The following is an 11,366-nucleotide window of genomic DNA, read 5'->3' as shown; positions in this document are numbered from 1 at the left end:
ATTTGGTCTCTCTTCGGGACGTGATTTTGTTGGTAGCTGGCTGCCCTATAGCGGGAGAAGATGCCTGCCCGGTGGGTGGTGTGTGTGTGTGTGTGTGTGTGTGTGTGTGTGTGTGTGTGTGTGTAGGCAGCAACCGCGGCTGACGCAACCGATTGATCACTCCACTATGCCCGCAGTCGCAGGCGCACGCCAGACGACAACGAACGACGATGACGACAGTTAAGGACGCAGGGATTTGACGTTTGACCCGCGGTCCGGGCGGTCTGCATCATCACCTTCGCGTGTGCACCATACCTCTGTGTGTGTGTGTGTTTGCATACACTCTACATGCGAGGAGAACCGGATGCAAGTAATTTAGAGAACCGTAACGTCAATCGGCGCCCTCCTGTTTTGCAGCTTCTCGTCCCCCTAAGCGCAGCGGTGACATTCTCATTCCGACTTGTTTGATGTGTTAGTCGTAGCAGTAGAAGTAGTAGTAGTAGTTGTTGTCCTCGTTTCCCCCGTGCTAATCATACTCCACATGCACGCCCCTATCGCTCTCCTGCCGCTCCGTTGTTTTCTTTTTGGCTGTGCCCAGGATTTTCAGGTTTGCCGCTGGAACTGGTATGAGTTTTCCATTTCCTTTCGGCCAGTTTTTGGGCGATTGATTAATTTCCCGTCTGGACCATTCCCCGTGCTGATGGAGGTGTGTGCGGATGGTGTGAGGATGTTTCAATAATCAGCTCTTCAGCTGCAGTGTGTGCTTTTTTTTTTTGGTCTGACGGCCTGGCACACGTTAATGGAACATTCGTTTAAGGTGAAAAATTGCGAAACCGAAACCGGAGGGACATGTGAAATAAAATAATCGATGATTGAAATTTGACAATATATGTATGCGTGTGAGTGTGTGTGTGTATGTATACCTAACGTCAACTGCAGACGAAGCCGCATCGTCAAATGGCGTCGGATAACAGCGTCAAACATGTCATCATTCGCTCAGGTCCCAGGTTCCAGGATCTGCCAGTCATTTTGACAGCTCATTACACGCTCGCTTTGGAGTGGGAAACATCCAAATACACACACACACACACACATGGCACGCAACAAGCAAATATAAAAAAAGAACGAAGCTTTGGTTCGAAAACTTGCAAAAACCGTCCCAGTTTGATGTGGGTCCGTGCGAGAAGCTGACTGTGGCATCATTTCTCTCTCTCTCTCTCTCTCTCTCTCGCCCCTTCATACTCCAGAGGGACATCGGTAATTGATAACTTCGTTCCGCATGCGGCTCATTGCACATTTTTGCTCGCTTTTTTTTTGGTTGGTTGGTTGGTCCTCCGCCAGCGGCCATAAACCGGCAGCCCCTGTAGGGCCTGGATTTATGGGCCAAAGTGTGAGGTTTATTTCCAACTTCCTTCCTTTTCAGTTCGCTCAATACCTCCCACCCCGGGGGTCCGGCATGTTTTCGGACCCCGTTTCCCCCGGCGTCCCGGGGCATATCTTTCGGGGTTTGCTCCGTCGGTTTGAAGTGGACGCACTCGTTTTGACTCCGCTTCGGTGCGGATTGCAACGGGTCCCGGGGTGGTGGTGGTGGTTTGCACTATTGGGCGAACCGGCCGGTTTCTTGCGGACTCCGCTAATGGGCAATAGTTGGTTTGAATAGCGCGCTTGGGCAAGCTGCAAACGCTCCGCAGGTAAGACGATGTTGCGAAAATCCCAGCGGATGCAAACCAATTTCCGCTCCGTTTTGCCAAAGTGCACACAAATGCTGCACCAGAATGCACAAAGGGAAGAAACAAAGTTATGATGACTGTTTTGATGGTTGTTGGATGGAAAGCATTGGACCACCTACCTGGGATGAGTGAGTTGCTCGATAACAGCTGAGCTGTTGCCGTCGGTAAGTCGGAATCGGAAGTAGTGGGCAACCGTACTGTGTGGGAGGATGTTGCGTACGGATCACGCGTTGGAGATGTTGGTAGTGCTCCGTACAGTATCTTTCATATCCCAATGTCCCAGGTGCAGGTTCTGACGCAGGACTCTACGTGAAGTACCCATTCCAAACATCTCTTCTTCTATATTGGGATGTCCCAACAAGTATCTAGAGATATTCTACGAATATCCCGCAATGTTCTAGCATGCAATAGTTTTATTGGTGCGCTCAAGCACCCACTCCAAACTTGTTCTTTGTTAGCCGCTATGTCCTTAGCATGTATTCTGACCTTAGATATCCACCCATCATCGTCCCGATACGCCTGGAGTCTTATTGATGGGCTTTAGAGCCCATTTCACGGGCTTTACAGCCCAGAACAGTATCCATGCCATCTCTAAATCCCAAGTACGGACGCTGACGTGATACCTGTATCCAACAACGTCACGGACGGTGCAAACAAAGCTATCAACACGCATCTCAGGAAGAAGAGCCTACACATCGTCTCCGATGTCCGATGTGCAAAATTGCAAAGCACCTCGCCCAAAGAAAAAAAAAAGGATTGCAAACGATACCGAAAACAATGCGATGGCGTAATCCCGCGCATGAATGAACTATTCACGAGGGCTGCACGGCTCTCACATGACACACGTGTAATCCATCCGGTAATCAGGTTACCTCACGGGAACCTTTGTCGCATTGTCTAGGGCAGGCTCGTCTAGGCGGGCATAAACAATGCTGCGCTCCGCTCCGCTATCGATAGCGGCCCAGCGATAACTCGTCCTTTCCCACGCATCAGTTGCACGCAAAAAAGGGAACGGCCGCTCAAGATCGGGCCCCGGAAGAAAGCTTGGGTGCATCCTGGGATCGTTCGATCTACGGCAGGAAGCACCGTTGCAGACAAACAGGGTGCAGGGGTTCGGTAATTAGTGCATTGTTCAATTCCTCCTCATATAGTACTCGATCGACAAGACAAATCGGAAAGAACACTCATATACACAAACAACTACAAACAAAAAAAAACCAACAAACCCCGGGGATCACAAATGCCCCGCGCAAAAGGGATCAAGATTGCCAGCCGATAAGCAAACAAACAGGCAGTGTGTAATTTATCGACTGCACTTCATCTGCCCTGCCAATTGATCCCCGCCTGGACTCGCCTTATCGCCGGTCGTATCGGTCGGTTTTTGCGCAAAGCAATTGTTTTTGTTGTTGTTTTGCCGGTGCGTAATACCTTAAAACGGGATCCAATTGCGTTAATCTGCTTGTTTGATTCCGATCCGTTTACCAGCACCGCCGGAGCAGGAGGTGCTTGAGAAACGTGCAAGGAAAGGTGCAAACAAAAAGTAGCATCGCCGATCTGCCGCACCAGATAGTAACGCTAGGGCCCGGCGATCTGCGTCTTCGGGAGCGAAGGACCTGGAAGTGTCACTTAAACATGAAACACCGGTCCCGGGACAAAACACCCGACGAGGACACCACCGCTTTGCCGAGCGTGCTTTATCGTGTCATCGTCGTCGTCGTCTTGCAAAGCATCAACGCACAAGCATGTAAAGCGGGCGCAATCTGTTACAATCCCTAGTACCTGGTAATGAAGACGTAACCCGATTAGGTGTGCCAAAAAAAAAAGAAGTAAAAAATAAACCCCGAAAGAAAAAAAAAACCCAAGCAAAGCCCAAGACGGCCGACAAAAAGCCTAGTCCCTCTTCCAGCTTTGTCCAGCTCCGTCCAGGGCAGGACGCTGTCGGGGCGTTTGCAATGTTTGATGTCTCTGCTTTCAAATAAAAAAACAGACTTATACACACATACACGCAGAGTATCAAACAATCTTTTCTGAACATTAAATAAAAAAACGAACTCCGATAGGTAATGTTTAATGTGTCTCCCCGTTGTCAGTGTTCACACTATTTACCAGCGTTCGCTTGTCAGCGGGCCCGATGATTTATCGAATCCTATTGTAATCAGACTGTGTCCTCCAGGGACAGTTTTTTTGTCTTCCCTCTTGCCGCTTCTTCTCCTCCTACCGGGCCTCTCCGGTGCGCTGTGTATGTGGATGGGTTGTTGTTTGCCGCAGCGCGGTCACACACATGTCCGGGGGTTAGACACAACGATGTAAGCGAAGTAAAAGAAATTCCAAAAATCAAGAATTTGGCACAACGATTTCGATAGCGGTGAATCGAGAGTGTCAACAATACAGTGTCCACATATTTTCAAACAACGCAGCAAAACGGCACAACACTGCAGGAGGAAAAATAAACAGAGATGTCAACCTTTTTCTCGGGGTCTTTCGAGGCAACCTTGTCCCGGGGCTAGTAAAGCAATAAAGAGCTGCGGCGACAAAGGTGCATCGCAGACAATGGTGCGCGGGTGGATTGATGAGCAGAAGTTGAGTAATTGAGTAAATACCGAGCGGACAAAGGACAAGCGGCGGCGATTAGGAGCGCGCTCGCCTTCCGAAAACAACATCTTTGGCAAAAAAAAAGTCCAACATTTCTGCAAACAAAGCGCGGGAAGGACACCAACACAAGACAGCCGTAAAACCAAAAGACCCATAACGAAAGATGTGTGTTGCAATGCAGTTTGAAAAAAAAAAGAAGAAAGAAATACCATCAAATAAATAAAAAAAAGGAGGGCGAGTGCAACCGTAAACAAACAAACAAGCACCATAAATTAGCTCACCGTTGCACTGCTTTGTTCCGCGGGCTCGGGTGCAAGATTGCGAAAAAGTGCACCCAACCCGTCAGCCAAGCGAGCACGCTGTCACGCCGTGTGCCGAAAGAAAACTCGCTCGAGCAGCAAACACACTGCCAACACACAAACAAACACAAAAAAGCGAAGGGGCTCCGTTTTGGGGGCCTCTTTTCGGTGAAAGAATGTGTCAACCGGGAGGCAGCTTTTCCTGGGCGACTTTCTTTTCCTTACCGGTGTGCTCTACAAAAACCTTTCCCCATCCTTCGCTGCGTGATTGTTAGGCGTCATCCATCAATTAGGTAACGTTGGTAGTGGAGAGGCTGTCGTCAAACGTTACGGTTTGTTACATGGGGCAGAGGCGGAGGCATAATTTTTATTACGTAACGTATAAGAAAATGTTTGGAATTTTTTTTTTTAGAATAACAAATCAGTAATAAATTAGTAATAAAAGGATTCGTCTTCGTGACTTCTTCGGCCTCAAAATGATCTCGATTCTTTGTCTGTACTACAGAGCCGACGAATTTGGTTACCACGGACGGACGGAAAAACTTACCACTGGATCGTCGCAGTAATCAATTTGATGATGGTACAACATCTAAAGCAGAGATGTGAAACTAGTGGCCCGCGAGGTCTTTCGGTGTGGCCCGCGACCGCTTGAGCCAACATTTATTTGTAGACGCTTTTCTGCACAAATATGGGATGAAGAATTATTTAAAGGAATAACTCGCATTTTAGCTTTCACACTCAATTTCACACTTATGTATACAATTCGGAATTTCCGGAAGTATCTTACCCAACTGTATGTCGTTTTGGAATATGACTTTTTTATGCTAGGTAATACTCAAGGTACTTGGTGACAAAAACAGTAATTTATATAAAAAAGACTTGGCAAAATCAACAAAATCACTCAACCAACAGGAATTTAAAACGCAAGCTCTTAGATTTTGTGGCATATTGGTTTGAGAAAGGTCGAAGTCTTCTTTAGGTATCAATGAAGCTTAGAACATTTTACTTCTGCGAAACGTTTAGAAAACAGATGAAATCAGATGTCAGCACAAACACGTATTACTTTTGATAGGCTGTTACAAATGATCACAACCATTCCATGAGACATCCTACCAAGATCTATGTGATTAGAAAAAAAAATACAGCTGGGTTTATGACTCTGTTTTTGATGGCCAGATTGAATTAGGATTTCTATGGATATTGGCAGGACGGAAGTAACGATTACGAAGGCTTTGTGTCATACGCCTTGCACTCCCCGACTGTCAAATCAAGATTTGTTCAAGTCTGGACTGGACTGGACGAACCGATCTGAAGTAATTTATGGAGCTTGGGCAGTATCAAAAGTAAGAATTCACTGTTTCTAACGTACATAAATGCTGTTCACAATTCATACCAATATCAAGATAACATTTACTATTCTATATTGGATAAACCAACGTAGTTAGTCTTGAGTGATGAACATTTTTGGTCATTATCTTTGCGTAATTATCTTGCTAGTTGGCTCAAAACTTTGGAAATGTAGGAAATATCAGAACTCTATGGCTAATTGAAAATAATCTGATATTTTTTTTACTTTATTTTACATTAAAGTTTTAATGGAAAGAACTGCTAAAGATCTGATTCAAGATTTGTATCATTGTATCTAGGCTGCGGCCCGTGCTACTATTTTCAGTAGCATTTTGGCCCGAGGGGTCAAATGAGTTTGACATCGTTGATCTAAAGCCATAGAAACATTCATGGAAAGATAGACATATTCAGCTTGATGATGTGCGTCTACTAAAAGCTAGCCGAACCCTTGGGTTTATTTTACGTGTTACCTCTATTTTTAGAGATCAAAGCTGCATAAGAAACCTTTACTGTGCTCATCATTTGGAATCCTCCCACTATCGATGGCTGTTCGAGAATTGAAAGCATTCAGCGCCTCTTTACCAGGATTGCTTTTCGTCGTTTGTTCGGTGCTGGCTCACTACCTCACTAAGAAACGCGATTGCAGCTATTTAATCTTCACTCGTTAAGCTTCCGCCGCCAAGTGTTTCAGGCATGTTTTATTGGTGGCTTATTATTAGCTTTCTGCTACTGATGCTTCCGATTTACTCTCGTCCATCTCGCTGTATGTTCCCTCTCATTCTCTTTGTCCACGTGATCCTCTGTCATTTGAAACACGTCATACTCTTTCAATAATCCTCTGCTATCTTGTTTCAGGTTGTTTAACCACTTTTACTATCTCTTTGATTTCTACTCCTTTGTTAACTCTTAACTCTTTCCGTTACCGTCTTCTTTCTTCTTGTTAGTTTTCTCTTACTCTCTTTTTTTCTCAGACTATCCAGACTATCATAAAAGTCTCTACGCTCTACCTGTGTTTTTTTCATTTATTTTTTGCTAGGTCAGGTTGGGCTTAGTTTTTCATGAATGATTTTGTTAATTTGCTAGTTAATAATTAGTTGAAAGTCTGATTTATTTAGCCTTGACGGCGGATAATGGATTCAATAAATGAAATGAAATGAAGGAGGCGTCCGCCATTAAGGCCGGGATAACGGACTGGCAGACGAAGGCGCGAGACCGTGAGCGGTTTCGGACACTCCTGAGGCAGGCCAAGACCGCAAAGCGGTTGTAGCGCCGGATAAGTAAGTAAGTAAATGAAATGAAATGATATATTTATGGAGGACCAGGAAGATGGCTGGATGAAAAGCGCTTCTGATGATGGTGATGCTAGACCATTGCAAACCGTGCTGAGGATCCGAATATCAGAATCTGGTGAGGGGGGGAGTGGTAATTGGTGGGGGGGGGAGGGTGATTCTTCCAACGTTACAGTTTCTTACACTAGGGGGGGGGGGGTCGAGCCGGAAATTTGCAAATTTTGCGTTACGTAATTAATGGATGACGCCTTGTAGGACGGGTAGCTCGTACGAATGCAACCGGAGTGCAGTTTTTTAAGAAGGGGGGGGGGCGGGCTCCCTAAGCTTTGAGGCGGCTGCATTTTTATCGCCTTGTGCACCCGCCTGGGAGGGGGGGAGGGCGGAGGGGGGGGGGGTGAGATCTCTCAAGAAGGACGCGACACGGGACTAACGACCCTTGAGTGTGCACCAGAAAGAAGCGTACAAAGCAGCGGAGTATTTGACATTCGGATCCGGGGGGGTGGGCGGCAAGGGTTCCACGTGTCAGCCCATCAGGAAGTTATGTTTGAGTGTACCAGAGACCTGGTTCAACCGTCCTGCGAGCCCTTTCCGAGGGCGAGATGTGTACTGGCGGACCGTTTTTCCAAGAAGAAATTCTTGGCCACCCCCCCCCCCCGCCTCACCCATCGCTGACACATCTTGCGTTCGTGTGAAAAAAAAACGGGTTGGGGAGGGGTGGACAAGTTGAGACAATTCCATTTCTTTCCCTGACAGGACCCCCTACCAATAAATCCTGGCGGGTGGGAGGGGTAGGTGGGTGGTGCTATGGACCGTCTTGTTGGCGGTTGACACGGTCCCATTGCCACACTTTCGGCAAACACGTAACATTGTTTTCCCCCGCACTTCCCTCTCTCCCGCTTTCCCTCTTCGCTCGGTGGAAAATGGGGAAAATAGGCCTAACTCCCACCACCACCACCACCCTCCATCTCCTTTATGACAACGCTTTATGGACTTTTGAGCAAAAGATGGTTCAATCTGTTTTTATTTTTGGTTGGGGGGGGGGGAATGTGCGACTTTCCCAGGACCGTGTTGGAAAATGGAAAAACAAGGAGGGTGGAAGATTGTCTCAAAATAGGACACACTGTGTGTGTGTGTGTGTGTGTGTGTGTGTGGGATGAAGAGCAACATTCATATTTCATATCGATTGTTTTCTAAATCCAACCCCCCTCCCCCTCTCCCAATGCAGCATTTATTTTCTCTTTGGAGGCTATTTAGTAGGGGGGGGGGAGCGGGACAGCAGGGTCATGTTGGGTTGTGATTTTATCTGCCCGAAACGGTTGTCCCCCCCCTTGATTTTCCCGGGGGCGGCGACGATGCATTTTTAATAATTTTCCAAACCTCCCCTCTAACACCACCCCCCCCCCCCATCCCCTTCCTTGCCCAAAGTAATTCATATTTCATACATGATTTCCAATACACTGCAAAATGGTGCGGAAGGGGACTTCCGTTTCGCATTGTTACATTCCGAAGAGCGGCCCCCCCACTCCCCCCACCCCACCCACAAGACAAAATGGCAAACCAAACGGAGGGCGGAGCGGGGAGATGAACTTCATGACTTGTGGGTTTCACATTCCCTGTTCGGATCATGCTCTCTCTCTCTCTCTCTCTCTCTCTCTCTCTCTCTCGTTCTCACGCAGCATGTTCACATCTTCACCCTCCTCCGAAAACCCACCCAAGCCAACCCCCTTGTCAACATCTGTGTTGGGAAAATGGTTCGACCCGCACCATCTTGAGTTTCCCCGAGGGAACGAAGAAGAAACGAGAAAAAAACCCACCCACTCCCCACCCCGCCGGCCGAAAGAAAATGGAAATCCAAACACACGCAACAACACGACCGACGGAGAAGAAAGCAAAAACAGAAAATTCTCCCCCTCCCCCCCCCCCCCTCCTCATCAGCTCTCGAGCTCGGAGATGGTACCACGGTGGCCGTCACGGGCAAGGGAGCGTGAGGGCAATGGCGGATGTCTTGTTTTTTTGTCGAAAAGCGCAGCCCCCGTGTACCGCCCAAGCTGCTTGTCATGCGGCTTGCCATAATAACGGGCGGGCGAACGACCGCGCAAGAAATGCGTTCTCCCATGGCAGCGGAAAGGAATGGGGCGGGGGGCGTTTTTGGGCGGTGAAATGGTTCGCCGTTTCCTTCACCCTCCCCCTCCCCCCCCCGGTTTTGCAAAGGTTCGATGGATAGCTGTTGATAACGAGCAGTTGATGATACCGTCGAGTGTTGATTTCTTCCGTCCTGCTATTTGTTGGCGTAATTGAAGAAAACTCAAGTTTTATGGGGGATGGGGGGACAGGCGGAGGGCCCATGTACGCACAATTCGGCAGCACGCTTGCCCAAACATGGTTGTCGATTGGGGCGGGGGGGGGGGGGGGAGGGACATGGCGAACGACGCTCGCAAAGTGTGCGAGTCAATGTCTTCCTCCCTTCTGGTGTGCGTGTGCCCGCCGGCTGTCCTTGACAGTTTGGCTGTGCTGACGTTTGCTTTCGCTTCCCTTTTTTTTTTTCTTGGTGGGAGAAGTGGCCGGAAGCGGAGAGATTTTGTGCCCGAGCGCATTTGCATAACAAGCTGGGGATGGGGTTTCGGGTGATGGGTCTTTTTGCTTTCGCTCGCTTCACATTGAGTGGGGGGGGGGAGCAAGATTAAGCAACGAAATCAATCTGCCACCGCTGCAGAGGGGAAAAATACGCCTTGGAACAGCGTGGGGGGGTGGAGAGGGGAAGAGAGCAAAAAGAAAGATGTTTGCACCGCGTGTGGTGCGCCCAAGGGCCGCGTAACAAGCTGCCGGAAGCTGCCAGAAAATGGGCGTAGATGGATGGATGAGCCGCACTTCCTGTGGCGTCGCGCGGCTTATAAGGACGGACTTTGGCTGCCTTGGATTGTGTGTGTGTGTGTGTGTGTCGCAATCGCAGTAATAGAAAAGAAAACGGCAAAACAATGTCCTCAATGACTCCTATCGTTCGCCGGAATCACTTTCCGCTCTTTTGGGAATTTTATTAATAGGGAAAGAAGGGCAAACAAACACACCGGCTTGTTACCTTTGTTGCTGCGCGGGGTGGTTTGTTAAGAAGATTAGCACCAAAACACACACACACACACGCAGAGCCATGTAAGATGTGTGTGAATGTGTGTGGGTTAAGGGGTTTAAGGAGTGGACATTTAAATCTGGACAAAGGACATTAACTCACCCGACGCTGGCTGTGTTTCGGGCACATTCAAATTTTTTTGTTGAAAACAAGCTTGGTGCCTGATTTGGGGCCCTAGGCAAAGACTACTGATAAGGTGCTACAATACCCATCCCATTAGCTAATCAGATGCAGGATCAGATGCTCTCTCGCTCGGAATCTCCGCCGAGCTGTTGTAGCACCTAACCTGCTGGCATTGTTTCGCGGCACAGCTAATAAGCCTTACATTTTTGCATCCTCCCTGGGCGAGGCCTCATCGGATCGGCTGCCCACGCACAGCGTTAATGCGCTCCCGGGAACGGTGTGCTCGGTTGCTACTTTCTTCCATCCAGCTCCTCTTGATGCTTTTGATGCGTAATCCTGTAACAAAAAAAAAACAACACAAACAAAGCAACAGTAACAAAAAACATCACCCCGAACTGGAAAGCCTGTGCGTCCCGGGGCAGAAGCGAACCCGGTCGGAAACAATGGCATTAGCATCGTAATCATCCTACTTCTTTTTTCCCCTCCCCCCCCCCCCCCTCTACATGCCACTGCCCTACTGGGAGTCCTCTCGCAGGACATGCAATCACCATTGTCGTAATGTTGCAACCCCGGGGGCACCCAAATTGAAGTTAAGTACCAGGTGAAAACAACCGATCCATACACCAAAAAAAAAAAAAGTTCAATAGAGCAGCATAGTCCCATGGGTTGAATTGATGCGCAAAAGGGAGAGGAAGAAGGTGGCGAGGGAGGAGGAGGATGGTGAACAACAATGGCACTTGGGAACTGGAGGATGACCGGGACTACCAGCAGCAGCAGCAGTGTTGTTCTATTATTAACAGTTCCGGCGGTAAGTGGGATTTTGGCGAAGAAATTGTTTGTTTGCCAGCGCACACTCTTGGCTGTTGCACGCCCGTAGTGAGAG

The sequence above is a fragment of the Anopheles arabiensis genome, chromosome X (assembly GCF_016920715.1).
Source record: "Anopheles arabiensis isolate DONGOLA chromosome X, AaraD3, whole genome shotgun sequence".
Lineage (NCBI taxonomy): Eukaryota > Metazoa > Arthropoda > Insecta > Diptera > Culicidae > Anopheles > Anopheles arabiensis.
The sequence above is the reverse complement of the archived record's forward strand: the minus strand, read 5'-3'. Positions refer to the sequence as shown.